Source organism: Physella acuta, unplaced genomic scaffold, assembly GCF_028476545.2.
Source record: "Physella acuta isolate Inbredline_101_S28 unplaced genomic scaffold, ASM2847654v3 ptg000420l, whole genome shotgun sequence".
In the NCBI taxonomy this organism is placed as follows: Eukaryota; Metazoa; Mollusca; class Gastropoda; family Physidae; genus Physella; species Physella acuta.
The window spans coordinates 141,455-149,747 of NW_026731939.1; positions in this window are offsets into that span (position 1 = coordinate 141,455).

Consider the following 8,293-nt stretch of genomic DNA (forward strand, 5'->3'; position numbering starts at 1 on the left):
CCGGCCCCGGCCCCAGCCCCAGCCCCAGCCCCAGCCCCAGCCCTAGCCCTAGCCCTAGCCCTAGCCCTAGCCCTAGCCCTAGCCCTAGCCCTAGCCCTAGCCCTAGCCCTAGCCCTAGCCCTAGCCCTAGCCCTAGCCCTAGCCCTAGCCCTAGCCCTAGCCCTAGACTTAGCCCTAGCCCTAGCCCTAGCCCTAGCCCTAGCCCTAGCCATAGCCATAGCCATAGCCATAGCCATAGCCATAGCCATAGCCATAGCCATAGCCATAGCCATAGCCATAGCCATAGCCATAGCCATAGCCATAGCCATAGCCATAGCCATAGCCATAGCCATAGCCATAGCCATAGCCATAGCCATAGCCATAGCCATAGCCATAGCCATAGCCATAGCCATAGCCATAGCCATAGCCATAGCCATAGCCATAGCCATAGCCATAGCCATAGCCATAGCCATAGCCATAGACTGTAAAATGGTCAGAAGGGCTACGACTGCTGACCAGTTGAGCATGCGAGGATTAGTGGTGTGTATAATCAAACAAACACGTACTCTCTGTGACGTGACCGAGTGGTAGTATACGTGACTTTTGCCCAATAAGGTTCGAGTTTGGTTCCAGGTTGCGAGTCAGAAACATGTCATAGAATCCACTCCGATATGGCTGTCTCGAGTGTAAAGAGCATCCTAGAGTGTTCACCCAGCTCTAATACGTACCCGACTCCTGGTAGGGGGGTGAGGATAGGTTAAGTAAAGACGACATACGAGGGCCATTCAACCAGTTACCGATGTCACAGAGAAAAAAATATCGATAAACTCTACTTCACCTACCATAAAGTCCACAATTTAGCGAAGGGTCTGTGTGATGATAAGATTATCAGACTTTAGAAGCCTGAAGGTCATACCCGGCAGACGGAAATGACCCGAACCGGTAGAACCGGAACACGATCTACCTGTTAACACCTCTATTCTGGAACTACAGGTAAACTCCCCCCCCCCCACTCACCAATCCCCTCCACTTTATCCCTACCGACACTAAGACCCAGACCAAAACTCGAGCACTTTGTTAAGGGCCTCTTTAGCGGCCTGTAAACAACAGCTCGAGTAGGTGCTTGATCACGTGACGTGGTTTACCGGTACTCACGCTTGCTCCGTAGCCGGCGGCGTGGTGCCGGTTAACTGGATCACGTGGTTCCCGTACACCCTACTCACACGGTCACTGACCCGTTGATAAGTCCGTGGTTTTCTATTTTTATCATGCTCTCTGTATTATCTTCCGAATTTTTTCTAACTAGTCCTGTTAGTCGTGTTTTTGTAGTGCTAGTATATCCAGTTTGTATCTTTCCATTTCAATGGCTGCCTCTTCTTGCTATATTCAGTTTGTATCCTTACATTTCATTGGCTGCCTCTTCTTGCTATATTCAGTTTGTATCCTTACATTTCATTGGCTGCCTCTTCTTGCTATATCCAGTTTGTATCCTTCCATTTCACTGGCTGCCTCTTCTTGCAATATCCAGTTTGTATCCTTCCATTTCATTGTCTGCCTGTTCTTGCTATTACCTGGACTTACATAATTATTCAGTAGAGGTCCTCAAATGAGGGAAAAGGTAAGTGAAAGTGGGCGGTGGGTCTTCCTGAAGAATATTGTTTCTTTCATACTTTTCTCCTCCGGTGGGGGCACTTGATATTTTCGGAAGGGCAGACTACATTTTTCGGGGGTGGGGGGGGGGGGGGCTCGGGCTCTGGTAAAAGTATGTTTTCAATATAAATTCCATCTCGTTCGAGGGGGGGGGGGTGAAGGTGAGGGGGGGGGGGGGGGCTTGCTCAGAGATGCCTGCAAGAAACTCTGCTGAAAAAGCATTTGGTATATATAAAAAAGCTTACATTATACACATTATACACAGAGCGTGGAGTATGTTATAGAACCGTTAACAATCCACTATGTTAAAACAAAGTGTCTCGAGTTTCGAACTGTTTGAGACGATGGAATAATCGTATTGTCTCTACACGAAATTAGTCAAATAAATAACTGGAAATTGGCCTTTGGTGCTTGGATTATTTTTCTATCCTGTGTGTACTGTGTTTATTCGTGTGTTCCAGTACAAAGCTAGCGTTGTATTTGTGCACGAGTGTTTTTATTTTCTTGTGTTTTTTTAGGTCGCGGCTTCTAACAACCCACAATTTGGTGTAGAATTACGTCTTCGGCTTAGACGTCAGCGAAAACAAATCAGAAAAACTAAGTGAAATAAAACAAAGTGAAATGAAACAAAGTGAAATAAAACAACGTGTAACAAAACAAAGTGAAATAAAACAAAGTGAAATAAAACAAAGTGAAATAAAACAAAGTGAAATAAAACAAAGTGAAATAAAACAAAGTGAAATAAAACAAAGTGAAATAAAACAAAGGGAAATAAAACAAAGTGAAACAAAACTAAGTGAAATAAAACAAAGTGAAACAAAACAAAGTGAAATAAAACAAAGTGAAATAAAACAAAGTGAAATAAAACAAAGTGAAACAAAACAAAGTGAAATAAAACAAAGTGAAATAAAACAAAGTGAAATAAAACAAAGAAACAGTCATGTAAAACACTTCATCAAATGATGTTCTACTGCTGGAGATATCGCTTCAGTTAAGAAACAGCAAACTGCAATCAATGCGTTTCTAGTTAGGTGGGAAGGGGAGCAAAATACACATACAACTTATATATATATATATATATATATATATATATATATATATATATATATATATATATATATATATATATATATATATATATATAATCTATTCCCCTTTCGTGCCCAAGACACATGGGGCAGATGAAGTAAAGTTCATCTGTTTCAGAGACCTCGGCATATGAAGGAATTATGTGGTCAACACTATGCCCAGCAGCTTTTTTTTCCCTAATGTGAGTTACGTACCCAACATAGCTGATTTTATATATATATATATATATATATATATATATATATATATATATATATATATATATATATATATATATATATATATATATATATATATATATACTTTCTCAGTCCCATATAATTATATACATACGAATATATATTGCATAATATGGCATTATGTATTAGAGTATATATATAAATTATATATATATATATATATATATCGTATATATATATATATATATATATATATATATATATATATATATATATATATATATATACGAGTAGAGCTATACGTAAGCGTGACTAAAGACAGCTTGTATACCCTATGTATGTCTAGACAAAGGAAATCTTAGATAAAAGATAAATGAAGCGAGGCTGCCACCCGGGGCCCCCCGGGAGCCCACCAGTCTCATCATTAATTCACCGCACCCACCGTGTGACTATTGAACCTGAACGGCCGCGCGCGGGTCAGAACCTGCGCAGCGGATGTTGCGCCTGAGCCCGAACGTGTGAGGTTAAATATAATGTAGCCGGATCAATGAGATAAAAGACATGTTATATTCGTTAAACACACACATGATTGTGGGTTTTTTTTTTTTGTACCATGCGTAGTGGTATCGACCTATCAGAAACGACGTAGCTCGGAACATATAATTGGTTCTATTATAAAATCTATAGCGTTATTATATTCCCATTCATAAAGAGAAGAGAAAATTCATGGATACTTTTCTTTGGTTTAATTTTCTTTATCGGTATTTTTGGTTTTTCGGATACTTTGGTGTTTTAAAATGTTATTATTAGGACGGCCTGGTCGATATTAAATCTTTGGTAAGTTGGCAATTTACCTACCGAGCACACCCCCCCCCCCCCCGATATCCATTCCACCACCACATCCAATGGATGCGGTCGGATGTACCAGGAGTTGAAAGTCTGGTGGAATAAAGGTGGATAACGTTGGCCAGAAGTTCTACATCCTAGTGCGACCAGCTTGGCTTAAGTGCTTAGCTCTATCCAGTTCGTGAAACCAAAGAGAAGAGAATCTGTCCTTCAAATCTAGACGGAACTTGAAAGTTCAGACACCTCTGCAAAAAGCTCCAAAAATAAATACAAAATCTCTCTCGTTTATTTGAATGGCAAGTTCATAAAATGTCTTCGAGTTCTAGATCAGTTCGTATATTAGCAAGTTCAGTTCTACTAGCTATGTCAAACGGCCGTTAAAAAAAAAACGACGTTTTCGCCCGCGTCGCCCAAATGTAGCTACGCTAAGCTTGTCAATATAGGCCCGTCTTAAAATTTTGTTGGCGCCATAGATTCTAATTTACGCCGAACTTTAAATTTACGAACGCCATAGTTTTGAGTGTAGTCCCTACTTGAAATTAGCTAGCGCCATAGATTCTAGTGTAGTCCCTACTTGAAATTAGCTAGCGCTTGGGATTCTAGCGTAAGAAAGTCTTGAGAAGCACTCACATCAAAAAATAAATTTGAAATGTCGATAACTTCTCTAAACTCTATCCAAATAATCGCTTTGTAAACTGAATCATAAGATCATTGGCTTACGAGTATGTCTGATTATATCATATTACATTCGTCAATACAACCGCTGTTGTTAATTAAACATAAATCCTGGCAAGAACATTTCTGAAACACGCGCATTCTTAATAAAGCAAGCCTCGTTTTGAGATCTACCCCAATTCAAAACGGAGCAGGGAGTAGCGGTTAAAGAGCCGTGGATCAATAAGTAGGATGTTAATTAGTTATGAATGACCTGAAGTGTTGCTCGTGACGATTGTTTGCTACAATGTAGGGGCATGTCACGTGTTTAAAGATATATTTAGATGCACGGGGGGGGGGGGGGGGAGTGGGGGATCGATGAGCGTGTGAGATGGTTGTGGTGGATGTGGTAGGCTGTGGTGTTGGTTAAGTTGTTGGATGTAGTAGGTTGTGATGTTGGTTAAATTGTTGGATGTGGTAGGTTGTGGTGCTGGTTAATTTGTTGGATGTAGTAGGCTGTGGTGTTGGTTAGGTTGTTGGATGTGGTAGGTTGTGGTGCTGGTTAAATTGTTGGATGTGGTAGGTTGTGGTGCTGGTAAGGTTGTTTGATGTGGTAGGTTGTGGTGTTGGTAAGGTTGTTGGATGTGGTAGGCTGTGGTGTTGGTTAAATTGTTGGATGTGGTAGGTTGTGGTGTTTGTTAGGTTGTTGGATGTGGTAGGCTGTGGTGTTGGTTAGGTTGTTGGATGTGGTAGGCTGTGGTGTTGGTTAGGTTGTTGGATGTGGTAGGTTGTGGTGTTGGTTAGGTTGTTGGATGTGGTAGGCTGTGGTGTTGGTTAGGTTGTTTGATGTGGTAGGCTGTGGTGCTGGTTAGGTTGTTGGATGTGGTAGGATGTGGTGTTGGTTAGGTTGTTGCTGGCTAAGTTGTTGGTGATGGATGTGGAGGTTGTTTTGCTAGTTCAGTTTTTGGCGTAGATGTGGTAACCTAAATTTACCCAAGTTGTAGAAATCAAAACTTTACCAAACGAACACCATATCTTCCAACGCTTCAACCAACACCACAACAACTCACCCCCCCCCCCCCCCCAAACATCCCTCAATGGCGATGTAACCAAACGACTTGGAGACAGTACTGGAGAGAGCTCAGACGACAACCTAATCTTTTCCCGCCGGAATACAACAGTAGATGGTGTCAGACAGAAGAGCATTTATTGATCTTTTCAAAGATCTCTGCCGGCAAAACGTTTCGGGCACGTGACTCTCATACAGATCTGCGTCTTCACATTCGTTTGTATTACTTACGTTTATACATATATATATATATGGGACGGAGTGGTCTAGCGGTAGAGAGCTGGACTGCTAACCCTAAGTCTCGAGTTCTAATCCGGGTTCAAGTCAACAGACCGTCCCTGAGTCCACCCAACTCTGATGGGTACCTAACTCACGTTAGGGAAAGTAAAGGCGGCTGGAAATAGTGCTGACCACAATATCTCTTTATATCACAGAAACAAGTGAACTCTACCTAACTTGCCTCATAGACCGTCAGGTTTGAAAAGAGCAACTTTACTTTTTTTTAAACATATATATATATATATATATATATATATATATATATATATATATATATATATATATATATATATATATATATATATATATATATATATATATATATATATATATATATGTATATATATATATGTGTGTGTGTGTGTGTGTTTTGTGTATTAAGCTTCAAGGCTTGACCAATGCCGCCGTTAAAACATCTTACGGTCAGCTACACATCTCTCGTGTTAAGAGACAGGACAAAAGCGCCGCAACAGGAAAGTGGCGAAATGGGTATCGATTAATTATTGTTCGGTAATTTTTAATTTATTGTCGTTCTAAGTCCGCCGCCGTGGCCCGCGTGCACGTTGGTGAGCAGCCACGGACGGGGGCACGCGTGCAGAAGTGTGTGGTCTCTCAACACACTGACACGTGTTGGGGGGTGGCTGTAGCACGTGCGTTGTTGGTGGAGAGGGCGCCACATGTTCTAGACTAAAGGAGGGGGGAGGTGGAACAAGCATTGGTCATATATGGCTGGCTCGAACAATTATAGTACATGTTCTAGACTAAACGTGAGGGGAGGGGTAACAAGCATTGGTCATATATTGCTGGCTCGAACAATTATTGTACATGTTCTGTCACGTTGTTTATAGAACACCCGTGTAGGGGTATATCAATAGAACAATAATTCTGTTTCGATTGAGGTGTAAAAATCAAAACTAAACAAGCACCACAATGGTCACAGTACACATCTATTTCCAGTCAGACAATTTCTGTTTACAATACAGCTTAGATTCCCTAACTCTGCTACCCTACACCACCCTAGCCTACAACCTGTTGAGTGCGGCTTTAGATGTCAGGGACTTGTTTAGCTACGCTAGATTGAAAAAAAAGGGGGTGGGGGGTGGGTTCTCTTCCTGCGAGTTATAAGAACACGATATGGAGTTCTCTCCCCCTGCTCACACTCCCCAGTGTCTTAAGGTCATCGAGTTATTCCCCCCCCCCTCCCCTCTTGTCTTGAAGACATGTATTTACCCCCTCCCCCCCATTTTGTTTTGAAGACATGGATTTACCCCCTCCCCCCATCCCCCCTTTCGCCCAATGTCATGAAAACATGGAGTTATTTATCCGAGTATCACGAGTGCATGAAGTACGCCCCCCCTATTGTCCAGTAGACACGGAGTTATCCCCTCTACCCCCTTCCGTTGTGCTTTGAAGAGTTATCCCCCTTCCCCATTGTCCTGAAGACCTGGAGTTATCTCTCTCTTGTTATTAAAACATAGATTTATCTACCCGTGTTATGACACAGTGTTATCTATCCTCGTCCAATGACGACATGGAGTTATCTCCCCGCCTGTTTTTGAGGACATGGAGTTATCTGCCCGTGTACACAATCAGCTATGTGTAACAACAGCTCACGTGAAAAAAGTCACTTTTCGACATTCCCCGATCAGTTGCTGTTTGACTGAACGGCAAGATCTGTGTGTCAACTATTCTACAACCATGTTGCAACCCTTATGCAAGCACACGCCATCCCTGATACAAACTCTATACCAACACTTACTCAACGCTTACGCACACACAAACCAAAAACAGCAACCCGTGTCCATTCTACAACCCTTTTGCCAAACTTGAACCAACCCTTATATTCTAGCATTCGCCAACCATGACGCAACCCGAAATGACTAAAACTGACTAATATTTTTACAACCTAGATGCCAACCACTATGTAACCTTAAAACTCGCTAACTTTGACGCAAACTATAAAACAACCATCATACAATCCTATGCTAAAGCACAACATATAAGCCAACATAACATTACATAATCCTTATATCAACATTAATACAACTCATACGATAACAACTACCTGTCATGTTACAACCCTTATGACAACCATGTTACAACCCTTACACCAACCATGTTACAACCCTATACCAACCATGATACAACCCAATTCCAACCACGATACAACCCTATACCAACCATGATACAAACCTATACCAACCACGATACAACCCTATACCAACCATGATACAACCCTATACCAACTATGCTACAACTCTACACCAACCATGATACAACCATGATACAACCCTATACTAACCATGATACAACCCTACACCAACCATGATACAAACCTACACCAACCATGATACTACCATATACCAACCACGCATGATACAACCCTACACGAACCATGATACAACCCTGTACCAACCATGATACAACCCTTCCACCAACCACGATACAAACCTATACCAACCATGATACAACCCTACACCAACCATGATACAACCCTACACGAACCACGATACAACCCTATACCAACCATGATACAACCTTATACCAA